The sequence below is a fragment of the Osmia bicornis genome, chromosome 6 (genome assembly GCF_907164935.1).
Source record: "Osmia bicornis bicornis chromosome 6, iOsmBic2.1, whole genome shotgun sequence".
NCBI lineage: Eukaryota > Metazoa > Arthropoda > Insecta > Hymenoptera > Megachilidae > Osmia > Osmia bicornis.
The window spans coordinates 6,926,551-6,951,167 of NC_060221.1; the positions used below are offsets into that span (position 1 = coordinate 6,926,551).

General features: G+C 42.7%; 1 protein-coding gene across 1 annotated transcript in view; it reads right to left on the reverse strand.

Moving 5' to 3' along the window:
- LOC114871961 (zinc finger C4H2 domain-containing protein) overlaps window positions 1–24,617 on the reverse strand; it is a 174,189-nt gene that overhangs the window by 81,364 nt on the left and 68,208 nt on the right. The window contains exon 2 of the mRNA XM_046286005.1: window positions 19,751–19,838. The gene's annotated coding sequence lies outside the window, so the exon portion shown is untranslated. The remainder of the gene's footprint in view (window positions 1–19,750; window positions 19,839–24,617) is intronic.

A 24,617-nucleotide genomic window follows, 5' to 3' on the forward strand; every position in this document is an offset into this window, starting at 1 on the left:
TCTTTCACGCTGCTCGAATTCCTGGGAAGTGTGAAAGAAACGAGAAGGAAGAAGAAGAAGGGGTGGCTTTCTGTTTTGTAGCAAGTTCTTCAACGAAAGGGGCGCGGCATTAAGGAGGCCCGGAAAATGAATGTCAGCCACGAGTACCACTCTGCTCTTCGTCAGGGGATTCCATTCATTTACTTTGCTCCTCGACTTCCGACGCTTTTTATTCCGCGCTTCCGCGTTACGCTCCGCTAGCGTTTCTTCGCGTACAGTGGCAGTCGATTCGTAGAGGAGATTTTTTCTTTTAATTTCTTTTTAGGCCTCGATCGCACGCCTCGAATGTTCTCTGTGGAGAGAAATACTTCGTGTCATCGGGGCTTCTTCCGACGCGGAGAATTTTTCATGCATAACGAGGCTTCGTTTAAACACGAACGTGGTTATTTTTATTTTTTTAAAAATATTTTTATAGTTAAGAATCTTGGAAATTTAAATTTCTTTTCTTGAATCATCGTAGACTTACACAAAACGTGGCTTTACTTTATAAGAGAAATTCGCTCCAAGTATCCAGGGACATCCAAGGTATACACGAAGGGGGTTAAACTCCGGGCAGCATCGATTCCGTTGGAAAATCGTGTAAGATCCCGCTGCTATCAGGAAAAGTTATTTACATATCAGCGTTTCACGAGCGTGTCAGCCCATCAACTTCAGGGTTTGCGCATAAAACGGCTGCCAAGGTAAAGCGGAGCGATTTCTCGAGCTACGGCATTCGTATTCGAGCGGATCCCGCGCGGGAACACGTCCACGTTTCGGCTGGAAGCCGAGTTTCGGAAGAGTAGTCTGCTCGGTAAGCAGCTTAACCGGTCTTAAGCGGCTTCCTGTCCCTCGGAGATTCTTCCCCGGTCACTCGATGCGCACCTGACGAGCGCAGGTGAAAATATCCATTCACCTTTCGTTCACCAACTTCCCGACTACCCGTTCGCTCGATTCCCTCGGCCGGCTTTCCATACCTCAAAAACGCGTCTTAGAGTCACCGGGGATTCCGATCTCATTTCCGAACGAATAAAGCTACACCAACACGAATTCCTGAACGACGATCGACTCGTCCACCAGAACGTTCCAGCTTCTTTGTCAGGCCAATAATCGTTGTGGAAGATCTGGACATCGCGACTGTGCTCCCTGTGGCGCGGGTCCACGGGGTTCGGAACCAGAGATCCATATCTCTTCGGCTACCATTTCGGGCAACCTCGACTCGCTACTTTCGAAATGCTCTTCTTCGAAATCTTACCGGCTTCAGATGTTCGTGTTTGATGCTTTACCTGCGATTATGCGTGCTCTTAAAGAAGGTGACTAAACCTGGTCGCCAGATGAAGAGGTAATTTGGTAGATGACTAGCGTGATAAACATTCATAATTCTCTGGGTTGTAAACTTTTAGATAATATTCCACAGAGATCCATGTAACTTTACGTGAGAAATAATAAAAATCTTAGTTTGAGGGGTCGTTTTTAATTTCCACGAAATACCCTCTCGAGAATAGCTCTGCAGAAGCAAAACTAAAGGGAATTCTAGGAAATAACGAGGAAACGTAGAGGCGTACACGAAAATCCAGCGTAACTGCAACGTAAAGTCCGGTTCATTCGTCCGGTCCGTCTGTAAAGAGCGAGGGTGGCTCAATCGGGCGTCCAGATCGTGTAGTTGCCAGTTTACGAGTGTCTGTCTCGGACAGTGGAGTTTTATAGGCACGATGGAGTACGGTTGTAAATGATAAGGCTTCCCCGGAAAAATTTACGATATGACAAACTTGTGCGGCAATCGTGCCCGTTAAAGGCAAACGTTCGAAAAAAGGGGGTAGCAGCCGGACACAAAAATTACAGGGTAGACCGACTTACGAAAAATATTATGTCTTGCTCCGATTTTATTCATTATTACCCCGGTTTTTTTCTCGCCCTCTCGCAAATTTACGGCTCTGTTGATGTTGTTCCCATATTTCAAAACGGAAAACAACGAAAGTTGGGCACAAAACGCATTATGCGCGACGTGCCACGCCGAACTTTGTAAATACAGCGTAACGAATAGGTGCACGCTGGGGTGAGAAAGGGCCTCGGTAACTGGGTGAAATTGCTTCCACGCGACGATGAATCGCGTAGACTTTCATCCCGAGAATAATTCCAACGCTGTGTTTAATTACAGATTTTAATAACTGTATTGTGCCTAACTGGAGCAACTTTAAGGTTTATTTAATACAGGGCTGCGATACTTTGATCGACTATTTTTATACCTGCTTTTGATTTTAAACGGGTACAATTTGGTGCTGCAGGAGATGTTTGTTAATTGTGAACAACCGACAAATAAAACTGAGAATATTTCGAAATTTAATAGCGAGCTAAAAATGATCAAAGTATGGAAAGAGCGTTTAGTACAATTTTCTTCAAATACGTCGAAAAGATTTCAAAATCTTGAGAAATCGAACGGTAAAAGGATCGAGGGTTCAAGAGAAGGAGATATTTCGCAGGAAATAATCCCGGCTATTTGTGACCCGTGGCAAAGAGAATGTTGGCTATCCAATAGTGCTTCCGTCGTGGTACATACATGGAAGTTCTCCCTTGTACACCAAACAGCAGAATCCTTTTGTCCAGGACCGCTGTCCGTGACTAGGGGCTTTCGTTTGATCCTTCAGCATTAACATTTATACACTATTATAACCACATTACATTCACTGTAACAAAAGCCACCGGGTTTCTTGTGCTGTCTCTGCAGAGACTGCAAGAGATACTACACAATGTTCCCACATCTCAAATCTATCAATGCTTTGATCCTCTTACCGTTCTCAAAATTCAACTAACTGTACCCGACAGAAACGTTCAGTGTTCCTTTCTCTAATTAAATTTCAATGCTGGAGTATAATTAATAACCAGCAATGTAAATTTAATACAAAGACTACATAAAACTTCAAGAATCCTAAATCATATGAAACCTCCAACAAAGCATGAACGTCCATTAAAAGATATTAAATTTGATCGACTGTAAGTTCTACAGAGAAAGAAGTTAATTCAGTGATGAAAGGGTTCAATCCAGGTAGAAAGGGATATAAGTTAATCACAATGAAAAGCGGTTCTAAAACAAAGCGTTAAATTCCAAATTCATTTCAAATTACACCAAATGATATTAAGTAACTTTCATAAAAAATTCATGTTAAAATCTTCCATTCGAGGAGATTCCAAATCCGTTCCATTTTACTCTATATTTAACCACTATTTTCCTATTTCCGTCGCTCGAACGAGACCTTTCACGATGCTGGAATTTTTACACTCGTACCTTCCCGTTTCCCTTTGACCAGTCGATGAAAAATGTCACGGGTACCGGTTGTTCCCGATAACTTATGGCTGTTCTGACCTTTCTGACGGTAGTTAGAGGGTCGCGAATGAGCTCGGTTACGCGATCGGGACCCAAAAACGCTTCGAACGTCCGAGCGTGACGAGCTGGGACGTTTGCCATAGTTTTATCGAGCAACTTCCATTCACCGCAAATCCCTACACGGGACGACCGTGACGGTTCCTCGAGGAATCCATGGGGAACCAGCGCGGTTTCATCCCTGTCCTCCATTGTGTATACACGGGGTTGATTCGTGAACGGCGGAGCTCGCGAAACGAGATGGTTTCTGTCCCATTTGCTTTTCGACGACGCCTGAATTTCGTTTCTTCTTTTGTCGCCGCCACGAGGGTTCACGCTTAAAAGGGTTAATCTGGAGCGTAAAGGGTGCATCGACGAGGGGTGTTTAGGGTTTATTTTCCCCTACGTTTCTTTTTTCTCGCCAGTGCACAGAGTGTATTAACACTCGTACGGTCGACAGCGGGTCGTTTTGAAAATTCATTCACCTTCTTCCTAAATTATTTACAGCTTTCGAATCATATTTTCTGATATTTCTTTGTTTTTTTTCACCCACTCGGAGGGAAATGTTTCTCACTTTCATTACCGAAGTATTGACACAAAGTCGGAAGTTATTTTGCGCGTGCCTTTTTTAAGGCAGGATGGAAAGAAACGATACAAAACAAAGTTCGGTATATCATCTTCTTTGGTTCGACAAACCATATCTTCGCTTCGCTTGAACAAACTTTCGATTGGATTCGAAAGTTTTTGCTCGGAACCCTCTTTTCGCGGAGCGCGTAGCATAAATCAGATTAAGTTTTTCCGCGAATATACCCCGAAAATGATTTATCGTTTACAATTATTTCGTCCGAGAACGGGCATGTTATTTGCCCGAAGCTAAACTCCTGCACCGAAATACCAAGGTACGTAGACGTTAGAGAACCCTCAGGAAAATTACCCTATTCCACTGAAATAACACTCGAGCCGTCCCTTATTGATTCAAGCTACGCGAGCACGATTCCATCGTCTATAGATATCGGGACATCAAAAAACTTGGAAAGTCGCTGAGCCAAGCGTCCGACCCTCTCCATAATGTAAGAACCACAGGGGTGGAAATCTTCTTACTTTTGACGCTGAAAAATATACTCGTTCGATTCACTTATCGAACAACCCTTAAACACGCCGGAGCAAGACAATCTCTTACAATTATCCCTTCGATTATTACAAAATTGTTAACGATTAAAATTGACCGATCTTGTAGTTGACAATCGGTGTTTGAACGTGTCTCCCCGCAGATGTCCATTATCAGTGTAGCAGTTAACGCGTTAAGCCGCGGTCGAACTTTAATAAAGCAAGCAATTCACCGACGGCGTATTACGTATTTACGTAACAATGCTGGCAGCAACAGGAGGAAGCTCTCCTCGCGCTTCAGTTGACAAAGTCAAGTCCTTCCATCAGAGCCATTTCCGTAGTTCGACTGTAATCTCGTAGCCAGACACGAACGGCTTCTTCTCGTAACAACGATTCTCAGCCGGAACCCTTGTTGTCAACCGTGTATCGTCCCCTTTCCCTTAATCGTCTTGCAAATGTCGGTCATTCTAACGTAACCAATAATGTCTACCAGACGAGATAATAAAATCGTGTAGACAAAGTATCAGATAGTTAAAAGAAACCGGGTCATTATCTCTCTGCTAAGTTATTCCACCCCTTTAAAATGAAATAGGAACAAGTAACTATGGATTCTACAACGAAAAGGATGAAGAATCTTCTGGTAAGGACAGACATTTTCGAATGGATAAATGATCCGAATTCTACATACAAGCGTAAAAGTGTGAATAAAATGTGTCCGTGTCCATTGTTTCGTTGAAAACATCCAGCAGGGATTCGCCAGTTCATGGCAACGGTATTGATCCTACTGCGTTTCTCCACAAAACGGTGAGAATGTTGAATTTTATAGAAAAAGGTATCTCGAAAGTTGAGAATTTACGAGAAATCTAAGTGTCTCCATAAATCCCGCAGAATCCTAGCTCTCATTCGCGACCACGGTTAAGACTTGTACATTCGAGGGGGAAGAAGAAATTTCCCCCGTGCATCTATCGTTACATTTCCTTCCAGCGGAAAGGAGAGTAGTCGTAAAAGAAAGGCGATTAAAGAGCGAGGAAAGATAGGCAAGGATGCGGGCGACAGTTGCGAGCTGCCCTCGAAAACACTCGAGACAGATTCGTTTTCCTTCAGCGTTAGATAACAATAAATACCCGTTTTCCGTGTTTCTTTCGAATGGTACTTCCGTCGCGTCGCGGTATCTTTAATCAGATTTACAGCAGTCAGAGGAGAAAGCTGTCGCGTGTTCGTTTTAATAGCCGTGCACCGGCTCGCAATTACGATTGTTCGGCTTACTGGAACCGCTATACGGCTCGATATTTATCGCGTGCTTTATGTAAGCGCGACGACCCCGCAAATTACAACGCGTCGCCGTGACAAAAGAACGCTTGCCGGCTCGCCGAGCGAAACGACTACCTCTCGTTCCGCCACCAATTAACCCCGTTGTTAATTAAATTAACCGAATTACTGGGGAACGAAATTCTTTCCGCGAGATGAATCGGCCCAGCCGATCATGTAAACATTTATCAGTTGCACGAATTATAGAAATACCTTACAATTTGTGTTTTCATTAACGATGTGAGAAGGTTCACGAAGAACCGATTGGCTCCCGTGGAGAAGACAAGGCATAACACAAATTCCTGGTTAATTGAGACGCTGAGATGTAAAGACTCACCCTTTAACCGGCCACTGGAAGCGACAATAAATACAAGTCGTCTGGTTGCTTTTATCTCAGCGTGGACGTATCTTCGTCGAGATCCAGGGGTAAACGTTGAAACGAGCGACTTCCAAGTAAAACGACCTCGTCCCTCATTCTTTTCGGTAGTAATATCACTGTATAATTACAACTTCTGCGGTTACGAGGGCCAAACAGTCCAGACATTTTTCTTATCTGCTCGCCAGCCGCTTCTGCCTCGCTTTCTACCCTCGGCCACTTATAGCGAACATAATAGGGCTCTATTCCGGACCGGGTTACCTTATCTGATGTACCCGGAGACCGGATTCCCTCGGGACCGACACTTATATGGAGCATGTAGCGGCACGCTACCTCGTCCAGGCATTTTCCTTATTGCCTCCTGCGGACGAACCTTCCAGAAGAGATTCAACCGGTCTTCCCCCCCGATACGATCGACTCCTGATTCGAATCCTCGCTACCGAAACAATTCGGTCGTCCTCGGTGAATGGCCTCCTGGCCCACCTTCCCCGAATCGCGGCCCGATAATCTCGAACTGTGAATTGAAAGAGGAATTCTAGTCTGGTTTGTTTTAGAAAATGGATTCCGTACGTGGGACGCCGGGTGTATGCCGAGATACCCTGCGAGATTTGACAATGGATTTGTCGAGATGTCCCGGATGGTCGTTGCAACGATAGCAGAATATGCTTTCGTTTGATTAATCATCGTCGAATGAAGGGAAAATAAAAAAGAAAGTTGAACGAAACTTGTTCACGCGTAAGATTTATACGATTTTACCGCCGTAATGAGACCGCTTTGGTGTTTATAAATTCATGCGTTCTCGCCGCGGGAAACGGGCAATTTATGTCTCCGTCGTGCCACTGTCGAACATTTTCCCACAGCGAGTACAACGTTCTCGGCCGGCTACGTGAGCCGTGTTTTTTCGTGTTTTGGCCCAGGGGCCGATTCGATTTTTTTTCCACCGGCTGCGACTCGCATCGAAAATTCGTCGGTGCGAAACACGAAACATTGACTCTGACCGCGACGTATCGTTTGATCTCGATATAAAATATTAATTCCTGTAAATATTTATCGACGCTTTTGAGTAAAATGTTGCGACGGGCTGGTATTAACCATGATTATCAAGATAAATTATCAGATCCTTAATAACCAGGAAACGTGTTAAATCATCTTCAAAGAGCCGCGTTTTTACCGAAAACCAAAAATGGTGCAAAAAGATGTGGATTTTCGAAATATGCACCCGAGAGAGGTAATTATCGTGGCCCGTTTTGGGCTGCAATTAGATGGTGTTATTAAAAGGAAGAATTTATTTGGCATCCCCGTGGGCGTCTGGCGGACGTCGCTAAATTGTTTCGCATTCTTGGCCGTCGTTAATCGAATTAGCCGAGTTTCGACGCGAAATTCTGCAGACGGCGAACGAATTAATGCCGGAAAGGCATCGGGAGAGAAAGAGAAAGGAACAAGGGGATGAGGACGAAGGCTGGTCTATCTCACGACGACCTTTCAACGATTCCTACATTTCCGGAATAATTGAATTACTGCAAATGAATGAGGAAAATGCACGAGTAATTGCGAACGATATCGGTGGCGTAAATTTGCCAAAAATCGTGTGCCGGTTAATTAAAGCCGGCTTGATCGAGCCGCCACCAAGATACGGGCTCGTTTGCATCGGCTTTAATTAACCTTTGCTTCGTACAGTGACCACCTTTGTCTCTCTGTCAGTGAATTCCTTTCACGATCCTTCCTTTTTATTCTCTGCCTTTTGAGTTATTTTTTAATGTAATAGGACGGCATATTAATTATTTCAACTGTCAATCGATAGAAATTTTCAAAGTTTTCAAATTAATACGGTGCTGGTCATCGAAAATCCGCCGGACATTGGTTCGACGACAAATCGAGCGCATCGATCATTGCGTTTCCAGCGCTATTAACGCGCGTTACCACGCATTAACACGCGATTCTCGTTTATTACGGTGCCTAGGGGAAATTGGTGGCACGACTGCATTTTTATTCAACGACCGTGCTCCGCTCGTGGCTGACGTATTACGAAGAAGTTATTGCAAATATGTGCACGTTGCGGCGAGCATCGTCTCTGATAACGAACAACCATTATCGCGTACAATAACCGCGATAACGGAAAATCAGGATTTACCGTGACGATGATTCAGCCGCGAAAACGTTGCCGCCACGATTTACTTCCTCGTAAAAGGACGCGTCTTCTCGTTTCTCGAAAACACATCTAGCAACAACGTTGGATCGAGATTGTAAAAACTTTTTCCCTCGTTTTACAGCGGCGGTATATTTCACAAGTTAGAAAACTGAGACGACGCGAATGCTTTTCTTTCAGTGATTCAACAGGTCTGATTTAAAGTTTCAGCAATAAACGTGTATGGAGGGCTTTAACGCGTTGTCTGCCACTGGGGTCGTCGGTAACGCTTCGAATTTAATAAAAGAATATAGATTATAAACTTTGGAAGTGCTGGTATTATTAGCAAACTAAATATTAAACAATTTTCATAAAAGTATCTCTGCGAAAATTATACGTCGCTAATGAAAATAGAGACAAAGTGGAATTTTTAATTTCACTTGTGTAATTAATTCTTTTTCTACTTGATTCGGGAACTCCAATTGTTGCAAGTACGATATTAACTTCTGCCTAGTGTAACCGTTTGAAGTATCATAAAAATGTACAACTTTTTTCTAGACATTTAATAACGTTTATTAGAAGTGAAATTAAAAATTTTAATTTACACATTTCTTTCAGTGCTGATGCATACCTTTTATATAGAAATTTCCATGAGAATTGTTTAATATTTTACCAGGGAAGTTTTCAAAAATACATTTTTTCAAGGATCAAAGTCCTTGTGAAACTTTTCAGGTATTCTAACAATGAGACTTTCTTTACTTAAAACAGCAATCGTTTTTTCCTACGAACAATCACAGAGAAAGAAACAAAAATATTTGCATAAAATTAAAACGCGTTCCACGTGTCCTGTAGAAACTATTCTACAAAACTTTCCGCTTGACACCCCGTTTTACTCTGAAAATGTGACGCAGTCCTGGCAGGAGTTCCCTTGTCAAAAACAGCCGGCCATCTCATCGCTATCGGTGTCCTTAATGCCGAAAGTTTCGTCCAGGCTCGCTATCTGCGCCAAATGAACGAATTTGCCAGGAGTTAGTCGTGATAATAAAGTTTTTTTCTCCTCCCTCTCCCCTACGACTTCCACCCCTGGGAGTAAACGTAACAACAGGACGAACAACAACCCGAAAGAAGTTGCGGACAACGTGGCTGATAACGATTTCTTGCTGAAAATAAAGGGACCTTTGAAAAATAATGGTCCCCGCAGTTGTAAACTTTCCCGGGAATAAACGTGTCCAAAGGTCCTAGGCATTTACAGCTTCCCCTAATCTGTCGATGTAACTACCGCCCGTGTGCTGAAGAAGGAAGAGGTGACAAATGCGGTGTCTTGTACGTAGCCGAGTTGGGACATTACGCTTTTTTATTGATTAATGGTCGGTACTTGTTTCTGGTCATGTGATAAAGTGTGACAAATTTTGACAATGATAATACCCCGGCGTGAAATGTAACGGATGGACGCGTTGAGGTAGAATTGTGGTAACTTTTATGGTGACCTTAAAATCCTATAAAATCCAATTTCCACTCAAAATTCAACAACCCCATCGCACCGCTTTCCATCACCAACGAAATCCCTCTAAATCCGAAGAATACCAATACCGAGGGAACCTCGTTTTCCAAACTCACCTTCTTCCATCCGGCTTTTATACTTTCGAAAGAAAACTTCCAAAGAGCACAATTATAAAAATTTCTTGCGAAAAGCACACCGAGAACCATTGTCCTCAGCATCTTAGTTCGCAGACAGAATCGCGGAGTAGTTGCACCCTATCTGAGCGGCCATCGGTGCAACCGTTTGTTCGAGCACCCTACAAAGCGTGCCGCTTCGAAAAAATTCTGCACCCTCGAACCTCACCTGACGACATTACGTCTGCTTTCCATCGGACAATGACAACAGGGACACGTGGATACGCGTCGAGAAAACGCGATATCGAGCACGCGTTTGATCGCGAAAGGATAGGACGAATCCCGGAGCAGAAGGACAGACAAGTTAAGCGAGCGATCGGGCACGTTCTTTTGTGCTCGTTTCTAAGCACGGATGAATCTATTGCTGAAGGACAAGAACGACAGGAACGAACGGCTTTTCGCCTCTTTGTCGGCGAGTTCAACTTTTCCCCCTTTCATCGAGCATCTTTGTCGGTATTTAATTAACAAGCACGTTTGGAGATGCAGTTAGAGTACAAGGGGAAACGTAGTGGAGAAAAAAGTGGTATCAATGAGTTTCTTGACAAAATAATTTCGAAACCTCTTCTGGTGGAATACCTGAAAATAGTGGATGCGTTGCTATTTCCCGGAGGAAGACAAATGGCGCGACAAGGTCACCGGAAGTGCCTCTGCGTCGCGACGTTTTTACCCTCCGCCTTGGAACTTTCGATTGGGAAGTTTGATAGCGATTTAGAAAAGAAAGTCCAAAGAAAAAGATCACTTATAAAAATTGGTGAAGCCTTATTTTTAACTAATAAGAATAAATTTAATAAATAGAAGATTTTCTTTTTACTACAATTTCTTTTCGTTTTGATTCCACGATGGAAGTTGAAAAATTCGAAAGCTCAACAAACCCGAAGCAATGAAAATACAGGGGAAATGAAGAACCGTAGGAAATTTTTCGACCCGCTCTCGAAATTATAACGCTCGATATAACTGGAACGCCATTATTCCTGTTTTTCTTTTCGCCCGTTTTTCGTTTTATATCCGGGGCTAGCTGACCGCTTGGCCGATGAATTATTGAAATATTATGACATTCGGTGTCCGGTTTCATCTGATCTTCCATTACCTAAATTAATCAGTTTTGCATTCGGAAACGGCATGTGACCCGCTCCGGGGCCAAGTAGGGATCAATACTTGATAACGGCCCGGCTACGGCACGGACGCTTGATAGAATAATGAATGATAATGCACGATAATTATTCGGTTAATCGTTCGACTTAATTATTGAAATTGCACGGTCAATCGTTCAGTCAGCCGTGCCGTGATAATTAATGGCACGTTTCGTGACCGTTCTTATCGCCACTGTTCCCGTCAATTATAATGGCCACACTTTCGTACGAGACAATAATTCTTATCGGAAGGAACGAATCCTCGAAAAAAAGATATCGGTCTAGTTCACGAAACGGAACATCGGTGATCTGTTCAATGGATAACGAAGCTCCAGCTAATTCGGTACCATTCGAGGAGAAATTGAAAATTAATCGTAACGATCACGATGGAAATTGAAACACCGTCAACGTAGTACCGTTTCATTTCCCTGCTGTACCTATCTCCTTTTCTTTTATTCCACGGATAATGGATACCATGCTGGATTAAATTGTTTGAAACTGTTTTCAGGTAATGGAAAATGAGGCCGGAGGACAGAGGACAATAAAACAGGCGAAGAGAAATGGTACTTTGTTCTATAGGAACGATCTCGAATTTCTTGTTTGTTCTTTAGTTACAGTTTGGAATTGAATCGAGTCGAGTTGAGGCTCAAAGAAGTTGAGAGAAGAATCGTCATCTCCGGCAATTTATATCTAATGTTTGTTCCAGAATTGGAATTTTCAGCAATTTTTCATGGAACACGGTTCGGGAAATATCGGTTTGAATTGATTTAATTTTCAGCGAAAATTTACCTGATTGCCTCAGAATCGTGCTGTTGGAATCGGTTGGAAAATGACGTGCTCCCACGGGACAACGAATGTTCCTGTTGAGAAGGAGCATGAGCGGTTTGGAAGCGGTCGTAGTATAAACAGCGGCGAATTCACAGCCACCAAAGCGGTCGATGGCAAATTAGAGCGTGCTCGAAACAGGGTGCAAGCCTATGTTAAGGCGTACGGGTACACTTAACCGGGCGCAATCACGAGCCAGTATTTACCTTGTCCAGCCTGCTATCGGGTTAATGCGGCTCACGGCGAAATTAGTTTCGCTAATTTAACCCTGATAACGCGGCGATACCGTTTGATTGATCGTCCGCCAATCGATTCTTGCTACGACGTGTTCGATTGTCGCAAAGTAGGTGAGATTTGTGATTGCCATCCCATATTCCATTCTCGACATCTTGTCAATATATCACAGAAGAGTAATGACTGTACCTATAATAGAATATGCAAATTTTGTGCAACGGGAAATTTGTAAAACATAGAAAAGAAAATGGTACCTTTGAGTAGCTTAGAAGAAAGAAAAATATTAAATAAGATACGTTGAAAAGTTCTGAGGAAGACTTTTTTGGCTGGTTTTGTTTAATAAATTCAAGAAGCTCATCGTTTCTCTCAGCTATTAGCCTCCATGAAAGTACCTCTGCTGGGAATTACCGAATGGCGTGGAACTAACGCCGTCGAGTTTCTACTTGTACAAACTTTGCCTGGCGAAATGCACGGGAACGCTTGGTTAAGCAGAAACAGGAGCCCTAAATGTTGCTGCCGGATTAAATATAAACAGTAACGAAGAAGGTACAAACGTGCTCGAGCAAAGATTCGCTCGTTGCTACTTAACTCGCGCTGCCTTCAGTCTTGTCTTGCCGCATTGTCCTTGCAATAATCACGATTTACGAATATTACCACCAGTTATTTCATTCTCCTTCTCGTTCCTTCTCGTTCTGCCTTTAATACAGGCAGAATAGAAAACGGATTTCATGGTAAATACGATGAAACAGAGAAGTACAGACATTCTTTATCCTCGATGCGAAGACGCAATTAAAGTAGGTAATTGACATTTTCAAAGTGGGTAGTTTACCCTTCGCTTGATTCCCCATTCTGGTTTCATTAAGCTACTGTAACGAGGACTTAGAAATTTTTTCCATTATGCTTTTCGATGGGTACCAAAGATCCGTTCGGAAAGTCGAAGACGCATGGGACTTCAGCTATCGATTCTAGGATTAAAAGTTGTTAACTCTTGTTTCGCTGAACTGATGAAACACGGACTTAGAAATTTATCGCTTTGTTAACTTGTTTCTCTATAGATACCAAGAATTTGTCCAGATGGTCGGCGACGCACGGTACTTAGGTGGTGAAGTCTAGGACTTAAGGTTTCCAAGTTTTCAGCTCGACGCACGGTATGTAATTTTATAAACTTAGCGGTTACTGTAATCAGGGTAATTATTGTAGGTACGCCTTGTAAATTTTCGAGGCTTTAATTTCAAAACAGCATCGCGCACCTTGAACAGCCCTATTCACTTACGAAGGAAAACAACCCATTAAATCTTTCAACATTGTTTGTCGAAGTGTTTCGCAATCGCGTTTTAATTAAGCGCAATTCCAAGAAAACGAAGGGGCTCATCAGCTCGTCGTCTCGATGTTATCCAGTCCCGGCTCATTTGCCGGCAACACCTCTGAGGGACAAGGTTGGATTAAAAATTCACGGGAATTAGGATTCTTGACGGGCAGATTGCGTAATTAAAAGTTTCCTTTCGTTCGAGCACCTTTTAAAATTAATTGGACAAGTTTCCGAGGGTTGCCGCTACGAAACGAAACGAAACGAAACGAAACGGAACTTCAAACCCGACCAAAAGCAGAAATAAACAAACAATCGTTCAAAATATCCAAATATCTCGAATTTAATTTCGTCGAAATATGAACCGTTTCCAGGAACTTCGCTGAATTTCACGGAATATCGAGCGAGCTATGAAAAATTCGAAAAGTTAAATGCGCGAGTGAATTGCAAGAAAATTTCAGAAAACTCGATCGAACGCGTTACAATTTTTGTCTACGTTCTAACCGTGAAACGTTTTTGTTCGCGCGATATTTCGCGACATCCTGCGCGCTCCAAGCGTTTCCGCTAATCAGCTTCCATCGAATTAGAATAGTTCCTGCTCCCGGCGCGAGTAATTATCACGCGGAGAAATTTCCGCCCGGCGACGAATCGATGGTATCCGGCCGACCTGATTAGCAACGTTCCTTTTCCGCGTTAGACCAGACACCGAACGGAAATTGCATTGTCCTTCTTCCTGCTTTGAAATTCCCCGTGCTCTATCCTCGAATTTTTCCATTCCGTCAAACTGAATTTCTCGATAGGAACGTTCAGACTTTTATAGAAAAATTAACTAAAAGGGGTACTCGCGTCGCTTCAGATATTTTCAGGCGTGTTTTCAAATTACTCGGTTAGCGAAATGTCGAACCAATATGATCAATTATTCCAGCGCGACGATTTTAAGCGACGCGAGATCGTTAACTCGGCTCCGTTCACGAGCGATTAAGAACGCTCGAAGCTCGAAGCGGCTCGATCGTTAATCTCGAGGTAGGAGCGATAAATTTTCCGCGCGAAGCCGACCCGGCGTGTCGCGCGGTATTTCACTCTGAATTTTCGACGAACGAGAATTTACAGGGTTGACGTTTTATTAGAAACATCTTAGATGGTCGGATAACGTTGTTCGTTTACAAGCGGATGTGCCGCGACGCGTTTAATTCCGCGCCCGAACCAACGACACCGAGCATGATTTTCGCTCTGCCAGTCCATAAAACGCGATACGAAACCAGGGCTAAGATGCCGTGGCTGTAAAAAACTATATAATACCCACGGTTAATTTTTAAAGTACCACTTACGCCGGAAGCGAGCTCTGAGCTACCGGAAGTTTCGTTACTCCTCTCGGCTACCCCTCTGTTCCCTTAGACTCCTTCTCTACGAAACACACCTTTTTTTTTTAATAATCTCGTAAAAACCCTCTCATCCTTGCAGGCAGTCTCTTAGAAAATTACAATTTCTCTCTACCTATCTCTCGTCTTTCCTTCACGTTTTCTTTTAATAGAAATATAGATAATGATCGAATGTATAAAAAGAAGAACAATGGTGAAGGTTTCCATCAGGTGTAATTATCTATAAATTATTTTAGTATTCACTGGAAGAAAGAAAATAATTAATTTTCTTTTATAAAAATGTCCGAGGATCGTATATTTTGATTAAAATAAAATTTTCATGGTAATTGAAATAAATGTGATGTTCTCTGATTAAAAGAAAACGCAATTCCAAAGACACACATTCTCTATAAACGGTTTCTCATTCTTCGCTTCGGAGTCGCAATCAAAAAGTGTGAAAGAGTGTAACTACGATACAGGATAAAGCACTTTGTTCGTTTGAAGTATCCTGTTTCTGTTATCTCAAATAACACAGGAGAAGAAACGTTTCTTAGACACTAAAAGTATACGTCTATTACCGATTGTTCACCCCTTCAGAGAAAACAAGAATTTCTGTGAAAATTAAAATCTATCAGACACTTTATCGTATCGCCAAAATTGAAAAATATTTTCTGAACGATAATCTCGAACGTTAATTTCATCCCTGTAAAGTGGTTAATCAATGACCTCAAATATTTGCAACAAGTACTTTCCTAACTTCCATACAAGCCAATGTTTGTACACTGAAACTTCAATTCAGTCAATTTTCAATGCACTCCCTTCGTAATTTAACCCTTTCTCGATCAAAGGATTAAACAGTCAGCCTCTCGATTACACTCGCGGCAAACAGAGCTCACAGAGACGATCCGGGGGGAATACAGTTTGCCCGTTAAGGCGCGAGAAGGTATAATACCAAAGAAACAAAGGGAGGAAAAGGGAGTTGAGAAAGGAAAAAGGAAAAGGGGGAAATGTAGACGCGCGTTTCCTCTCGCGACTGCCCTTTTCCCTTATTGGCTGTCGTGTAGCACTCAACGTTATTGAATTACGATACGAGGAATCCATCGGTACGCTCGAAAAGATCGAGCCTCGTTCAGACTCTCGTTGCATGATTTTATATTTAATGTAAATACAGAAGCGTGGCATTCGCTCGCGGAGCAAGTTTTTCACGGCCTCTTTAGACGACGAGGGCACCTGGCTGTATGCAATTCGTGGCCAGCCAGGCAAAATCCGTGGATCTGTCTCTAGGCGAACCAGCCTTCTCGTCAGATAGGGACACGACTGGCTCTTTTAGACGCGGAAAAAAATATGAAGAGGTAATTAACGTTGACGCGAGCCTGGTCGAAAGCTGCTTCAAAATTACGCGTCGAAGATGATGCCTTTGCTTGGACCAGTTTGTTAACATTTACCGGAGTATTCGGTTCACTTATATTATTACATATTTTTTAGAAAATTTTATCATCGACTTTTAACATTAATTGCAAAATTCTATATAAAAATGTTCACGAAATATTTACTTACGAAGAGATGAATTTCGATCCGAGTTGCACTTAGTCTGAGAATACATACGGAATTTAGTTTCTGTATCGCGTTACCAGGGTAACAGGTCCTGGTTTGACCGTATCCCGTTCTCCGTCCAGTCCATCCTGCGGTTGGATAGGCCGACTAGCATCCCCTCTGAGTTTCGGGGTCGACGTCAAGGGAGGAAGATGGACAAAGGGTGGGACGCGAAACGTGAACGGAGAGACAAAAGGGAAAGGGACGGGGACAAAGACGAGCCAACAGAGAAGGCATAGACGGACGAATTAGGGCTGCAGGAGGGTTGAACGTTAAGGAAAGTCCATAGGGAGGCTGCGTTCAGGTAAAATCGCGAGGAACTGGACAGTTTCCTTGGCATCTGCACCGAGATCAGCCTAGCGCATCCACCCTCTTTGAATCTCCAGGGACAGGCAATTTCCTACTTCGAATTTCCTGCTGGTTGACCGTAGGGGTGCGAATGGAACGGGTCATACGCGATGCCAAAGGGGACACCAGGGCAGGGGGTGAAGAATAGAGGTCGCGTTAACGCGATTAAACGAGCTTCGCCCGAATTATTATGCGTCGCGAGTCGTGATTTTTGGGGATGAGGGTGGTTCGACAAACTTTGTTGTAAAGCGATCTTAGGGGTTGATAAAGTATAACTGTTGATACTGTAAAAATGTAATTTTTAAGCCTTTGACTGGTATGGGCATACATATGCACATATGCGTTAATAGTTTGTTTTTTTGTGTATCTTAATCATAATCAAATAAAAGTTATCAATGTATATTACTAATTACACGTTATATGTTATCAAATTATAATGATGTGATAAAACGATGAAATGAAATAAAAAAGAAAAGTGAATTCTTATTTCGTATTCAGCTGAAGTATTCAGTAGTCAAAGGGTTAAGAAGAATATCATTAAAATCTAAGCACTAAAATCCGAGTCGATGATTCAGAAAAATGCTAACAACACTAAACTACAGAAACACCTTGCATCCCTAAGACGCATCGTCGCGAAGCGGAACATGTTCGCATCTCCATATTCCGCAACAAAGCGCCATATATCAAGAGGGGTTAAGATACTTCCATACAGGCGAAGCTCTATGAAACAGGAATAAAACATCGTAACGTGTTATTTCGAGACGCGTATCCTCGACAAAAAGGGCCGTGTGAAGGCAGATGAAAGAAGGACACGAATTTTCCCGCGAGCGTGTTAGCGAGGGTCGCGTTAAAAATTATATTTTCACGCTTGACGCAACCCCTCGAGAATACGTAGCCCAGTTAAAGGACGGCGTAGCTAGCGTTCTCGCGAACCTGCACTCCGCTTCCCTTGGTTATTCGAGCTTCCCGAGCAACGCTTCCCGGCATTCGGAACGAAATCTCTACCGACACGTCATTCCGACGTCCAGAGTATCCCGGAATCCTGTGGCGTGCGAGAAGCAGATGGGGTGAAATGCGGGCGAGAAGGAGCGTCTCTCACCCCCCTAGCAGCTCTTAACGCGTCGCGTCAAGTCGGCAATCGTCGTCGTCGTGAAAGCGTCTGCTCGTTCACGCTCGAGAGATTAAAAAAATTCGAACGCTTCGCTGAAAACTAGCTCCGTAATCGTTTCCGTTATAGTTGCCGGAAAATTAAACGAAACCTAAGCATCACGGTTATGCTTCTACGTTTGGATAAAATGAGAAAGATCATTAGAAATTAACTAATAATTCATTTTATTCGTACGAAGTATTTTTTCTTTATAATGGGAAATGAATTTGAAACGATTAACGCGTTTGGTGCACCGTGACAGTAGAATGGAATTGGGCAGCTAGTAGAATAGGGACAGCGCAAGTCAGACATTTTCCAGAAATGCTTCTAACGTGCCCGGAGAGCCAAACGCTGTTACTTTTACATGAGAAACAGGTTTTATGCAAAGTAGCAACGATCCTCATTAAACTCTCGTATATACGAAGATTCCGGGTAGAAAATTTCGAATGAATTGAATAGAAAATAGAAGGTAATACCTTGAATAGAAATAAATGTAAAACTGCTAAATTATTTCACTGTGCTAATCACCGCACCCACAAACGTGCTAATGTACCTAAACAATGGTACTTAACCAGTTATAATTCAGCACCGCAATCCTCCGAGCAAATATGAGCAAAGACCAAAGGATAACTCTTCAAAGGAGGCCACAAAGTAAAGCTCTCTGAAACGTCTCGAAACCGTGATGTTCTCGGCATCAAAGAGACAAGGACATTTCCTGTCTGGATAGAACAATGCTTGAAAAGCGAGCCACGTTCACCGATTCACCGTTTCCGGCTGCAATTCGGCCCGGCTACCTTTCAGCCAAAAACGGAACGTCAATTTCTCTCGACGATGTTTCAGTCGTGAACCAAAAAAAAATAAGAAGCCTCTCGAGAGGCGACGCGTCGCGGTTCGACGAATTTCACGCTAGATTTGTCCGATCGAGCGGACGATTTCTAAAACGACGATTGTTTCTTCGCGAAAGTTTCACTGTCGGCGGATCAGCCGCGCGGAACAGCCGACAGTCATCGTATAGAAGTTGGTGGACGCGTTCAGGATGTGGGCCCTGCATCGCCGTCGCGGGGACACGGCTTTTGTTTGACGAATGAAAAAGTTCAGCCCCGATTAAGTCTTCCCGCTGGAAACACGGCTCGACGTCTCCGGCTACTTTCCTCGTGGTACGTCGTCAAAGTTTCGAGGAAAAGGGAGATCCACGTTGGCCGGAAGCTGCAGCGTCGCGTGACGGAATACGACGATGAAAACATCCCTCTCTTTCCGGCTCGGCCGGATTAAAAAAGCCTTGCTGTTCGTGTAAATACCGAGCAAGAAAGTTGAGGTCGATGCCGAGTAACTAGATTCCGAGGAACGTTTCCGAATTAATTCAGAGATTAATTTTTCCGTCAAGATAAATTTTTAAAGAAATTTCAACCCTTCAAATGAAATAAATAAGATACTTGAAATAAATTGTTACCGTGTGTGTATGAGAAAGTAAAAGAAAAAAAAATAGGAAAGCGCGAACTCCATCTCGGTTAACTCATCGTTAATGCGTCGAAGAAGGAGGAAGCGAAGATCGAATGGCATAGCTCGAAATCTCTCGAGCGAAAGTTCGCCACGAAGAGGAAAAATTCGCCAGTCGATCGGGAAAGCTCGAGGCGGGCCTCGTCGAACAAAAAGCCTGAAAGCATCTGCTCGTTCTCGCCGCGGATAGATTAAAAAGTTCCTCGATCGGCAGAATTCGCGACAATATTGCTCGCCAAGTGGCTGGAACAAACGAGCATTCGCGTCGAAACGTCTCGGTTGGTACACACGCACGTACGGAATGAACATTTTCACGTGAAATTCTTATTTTAATACTTCCTGTACGTACCTTTTCCCGATTATCTGCTGTGTAACACGGGAAGAATATTGCGAGGACGATCATCGAAGGGAAGACATGTATTGAAAAAACACAGCACCTGAAATATTAAAATAATTCGTCAGATATTTTTATTCAAATAACAAATTACTTTGGTGTTAATTATTACGTAATTATAAAACGTCATGTAATAACATGCTGTTTCACGCTTCCCGCTACTAGGTTTCATTTAATGGTTCAAGATCGCACGTTCGCAGTTTCAATTCTTCGACGATGAATCCTGGAACGTGCTGAGACTGATAAAAGGGTCCCAACGAAAAATGGCCACGTAAAAGGTAATAAAATTCGCATGCGACAGAAGGTGCCATACGGGCCCGCGGTTATGACGCGTTTTCTCAAGACAGATGGTCGAGTACGTTGAAACGCGAGGATAATGCAAGCGGATCTCGTAAATTTGTGGAAATCCGAACGACTAATATGCTGGTGGGAAGTTTCGCGCCAGGCGTAAACAGAGGAAACGTGGCTCTTAAAGCTTCTCAGCATCGCGTCAAACTTGAAACTTTATGCACCTTTCGAAATTCCGATAAAAATCCTTGAACAACATAGTGATATGATTTTCAAAATCAAATATTCTCATATATCACTATAAAATCTATTAATACAATATTGATAATCTAATATCAAATCATTCGTCCCAATAACTGTTTCATTAGTTGAGGATTCGTTAGCCCTAATTAACGTCCATCGAATGTAACACTTCCAATTCAATATTGATGCACGTATACTAATCTCGACGTCGTGCAATCCCGGTGCTGAACTGTCTGTTAATAGTATTTCCGATAATCTACCCAAGGTAATCCAGGATCGACAACTTTCTTGATAAAACGCATTATTAGTTTCGAAATAATTTTCAATATTTAGCTTGAAATTAATATTTCCGAATTTGTTTCAGCGGTAGCTTGTTTTTCGACAAACAGCAAATATTTACCGTGTTTCTGAAGCTTCAATCCCGATCAATCTATCGAGGAGAAGAAGCATTCGTCCGCTTCTTCCCGCTTGCAACGATGTTCGAACGTCTGCAAAATATTTCAATTCCGTAGCAGGTTGACCGGAAGGAGCTCGACAAAAGACGCGACCCAGATTCCTCGCGTTGTCGAAATCCGAGTACTATTCGAATCGATCGCGCCAGTCGATGGTTTTGCCGAGCAAAGAGGGGACACCATTCACGCCGTCGAACGGAAAAATCTTCCCCATTATTTACCAGGGAAACTGGTAGTTTGAATATAAACGTATTCCGGTGTTCGCCGTACGAGTTTAGGCGAGTTTCGAAAGGTCAACGATCGAGAGGATCGATCCTTGTCGCGGTAACTGCTCGAGGATTTACTGGAATATGGATCCAGAAGCGTTTACAGAGTTACAATGGCCTGGAGACCGAAAAACTGCAAGATGGATATCATGGGACAAGTAGAATCCTGATTCGAGACGTTCTTGAAGAAACTTGTGGCGAGAAATCACTCTATTTATCTCAAGTTTTTCCCTCGAGGCAATTGGAGAAGAATTTGGAGGATCTTTGCGATTCGTGAAAGAAACGTTTCTCCTGAATATTGGTCGCGTTTCCACGGGGCGACTGGCACGAATCGAAAGGGAAGAGGGTTGCCAACTCCTCGCTTTCGGCTTTCACGCATTAATGCGTCAGGGAAGCGTGAAACCGACGACTGAAACGTATTCGTATGACGAGGGTAATGAAAGGTTGCCAGAAAACACGAAGGTTCTCCGTTTTGTTGATGGAGAATAACTCTTCGTAGAGAGTGTTTTGATGGAGAATCTGGTCGGTCTTTCGTTATCTGACACGAATTTCGACGGACGAGTCGAAGAAAAGAGGGAAGGTCTTCGAGGACATAAATCTTTGAACAGGATGAATCCCTTCTCTCTTAGATTTGTTTTTTCTTTTTGAGATAAACTGAATTCAGTTTTAATTATTATAGAAAATTTCATACAAGACACAAAATGGTGAAAATATTTTCCCGGAACCACCCTCCAGCATTGTGAAAGCATCTCGTAACTCACCAATTCTCTTTCTTTACATGCCGTACATCCATGCAGTTTGCCAAGCATATTCGCCGAATTGCGGTACACAAACGACGAAGAGAATCAACAGAGATCAAAGGAGCAGTTTCAAGCGTCTGCGACCCTCTTGCATCCCTTCGCTCGAGCCCCTTAACCGACCTTAACTCGAACCCTGGTAAAGAGCCAATCTCCGAAATTTCTTACACGCTGTCCATTCCGGAAAGCATCGTTCGTGAAACGTCCCGGAAGTGACAATCAAAAGCCCTGTTCCCGTGATTCGAGCAAAAATTCAACGTAGCAAAGAGTAAAGTGGTGGTAGCTCGTCGGTCGGATTGAACCGACCAGCCACGGCAAAACGCTAGGAAGTTGTGGCAGCATCAAAGCGGCCAACATCCTCTATTTCGCCAGTCCCACGGGGATCTTTCAGACTCTGGGCTTTCGTTAATTAGCCCACTGAAACCGCATCGCCGATGTCGCAAGCGGCGACAAATTGCAAAAGGCAACGAGCACGCGGAAGACGGATTACGTGTATAGGCAACGAGCGAGTATTAAAGTGTTACTTTGCTCCCGTTTCGCTGACTGTTCTTTGATTCACTGATAAATCGTAATCCTCGCTGCGAAGTGGCTACTTTAGTGCGAGGTTATATTAACTTGCAGAGCCAGATCAATCAGGACCGCATAAATACCTATATGAATTTTTAGATTCGAAAGAATTGCAGGAGGGAATAGTTTAAAATTTAGAAAATCAAAATTTAATTTATTAATCCTTGGGTGGTTAATTCGGATTCTTACTAAAATTTTATATTATTTCTTTAGATATTTTGGTTAAGTTGGGTCTTTACTAAAATTTTATCTTATATAATCAAAACCCGATTTATCGTACGGTTTACGTCGTTTACCATTTTAATTCGAACCGCAGTTATCGAATCAGAGTGATTTCCGGTCCGCGTTGAAGATCAAGGGGTTGCCAATTACGAGGGAGGAACACGCACAAGTTCGCTTTTCACCTGTGAACTAAATTGCTACTTAACCGCGACAAGTATCGCGTGCCACAGCCGAGCGTTACGCGGCTTCCGTCGCAAGCACGTCACGCGGTTGCTCCGTTAATATCGGGGCACACACGAGCATGACAAATCCCAGATTACTTTCAACAGGGAGAGCGAACAATACGGGCGTCGCACATGGAACCGAGCTGTTAATTTCCTGTTGCGGAAGCAAACAGGCTACGGGCCAGGGAGAAACAAAGGCTCTCGCTGGGGATCTTCGTCGCGACGCTCTCTCACCCTCGAATCCAATTTCACCCTAGTCGTTGATGTTGTTGCTGTTGTTGTCTCGAAACGAACTATCTATTTTCCGATCATTAAATTTATCTTAAACCTCGTTCTAATTTTAGATTAAACTTGCACGTGTTTTGATTACCCCAAGCGTCTTATAATTACCAAAATCAATTATTTTCTTATAGAAATCAATAACAATGAAAAAGGTCAATATCCTTTGACCCAGATTTCTTTTTTTTATATCAATCGATGAAATATCAGCGCCAGATTATTGGTAACGAACAATCACATTTCAAATCATCCAATTAATAATCGTAATAATAAAGCAGGTGCTGTTCAATAGTTCGACAATAAAAAATAATTAGCGATAAATCGTGATTGTAATCTATGACACAATGTATTTCGATAAAAATGTTTTGTCAAACTTGTGCCAAAACTAATCACGAGAGTGTCTTATCGCAACTTACAGATATTTCATCAAACGGAAATTATAACACTTCAAATTTTTCCTCTGATTTGTGAAAAATTTTCGGTTGTTGACAAAAATAACTTGGTGCTTGAATGTTAGAGCCGATCAGATAACGATCGTTAAGAAATCGGACGCGAAAATTAGCTGTATAACGATTAACATTCCTTCGAGGGGCTGTTATCTCGAGGGATTATTCGTTTTCTCGTGTATTTTTCATCCAACGTTTCTCGAGCTCCAATTCATTGGACACCATAGCTACGAACTGATTTCTTCGAAACACCGGTTCAAGATCAACGCAAGATACAAGGAAAACACGAGCTTGATGGATCTCTTCCGTTTCCTCTACTCGCATAGTGTAGCTGCGAAGAACAACGAGAGGTGTTAAACTGATTACTCGAGTAATTAACGCTGCTCTTGATAAAACCGACGAATGTAAACGTTTAAACGTCTTAAAGAGTGTAATTAATTTTTCTGTTCAATAAAATTTTGAGAATTTCTATCTGACAGTAAAAGATACAACGGTGTATTTCGTCGGACCAGTGGAAATCAACGCTCGGAAGGGCAAGATCAGTCGAAAAAAAGGGCACGATAAAGAAAAATCGTGTAAATCAAGGTGTGCTTTTCATGGTTCCTTCGCGAGATACCAAGGTAGCATGTAATGTTTTTAAATCACGTTATTATCCTTTCTTTGCATGAGATATCACGTTACAACGTATGTTCTGATCAGCCATTCATAAGATCGTGGCAATTTGCATGATAAAGAATATTTGCCCCGCAAAGTAGACACTCTTTCGCGATCCATTTACCATAATCAACTTTTTGTAAATCCTTCTGCTCACATTTATTAGATTGTTGCAAACAAAACGACCGATTTATTCCAAAGGATCTATATCTTCTGATGTCACAAACTATTCCGAATTTGCATCACATCGACACTGGTGCATCAATCAATAAAAATGCATTAAATTAACACCTGAATAGGTGCACTCGATCGTGATTTTGATTTATAAACGTAGCATAAAACAATCTATCTCTGATTAAAAAAATCCTGTTTCACCTTTCATTC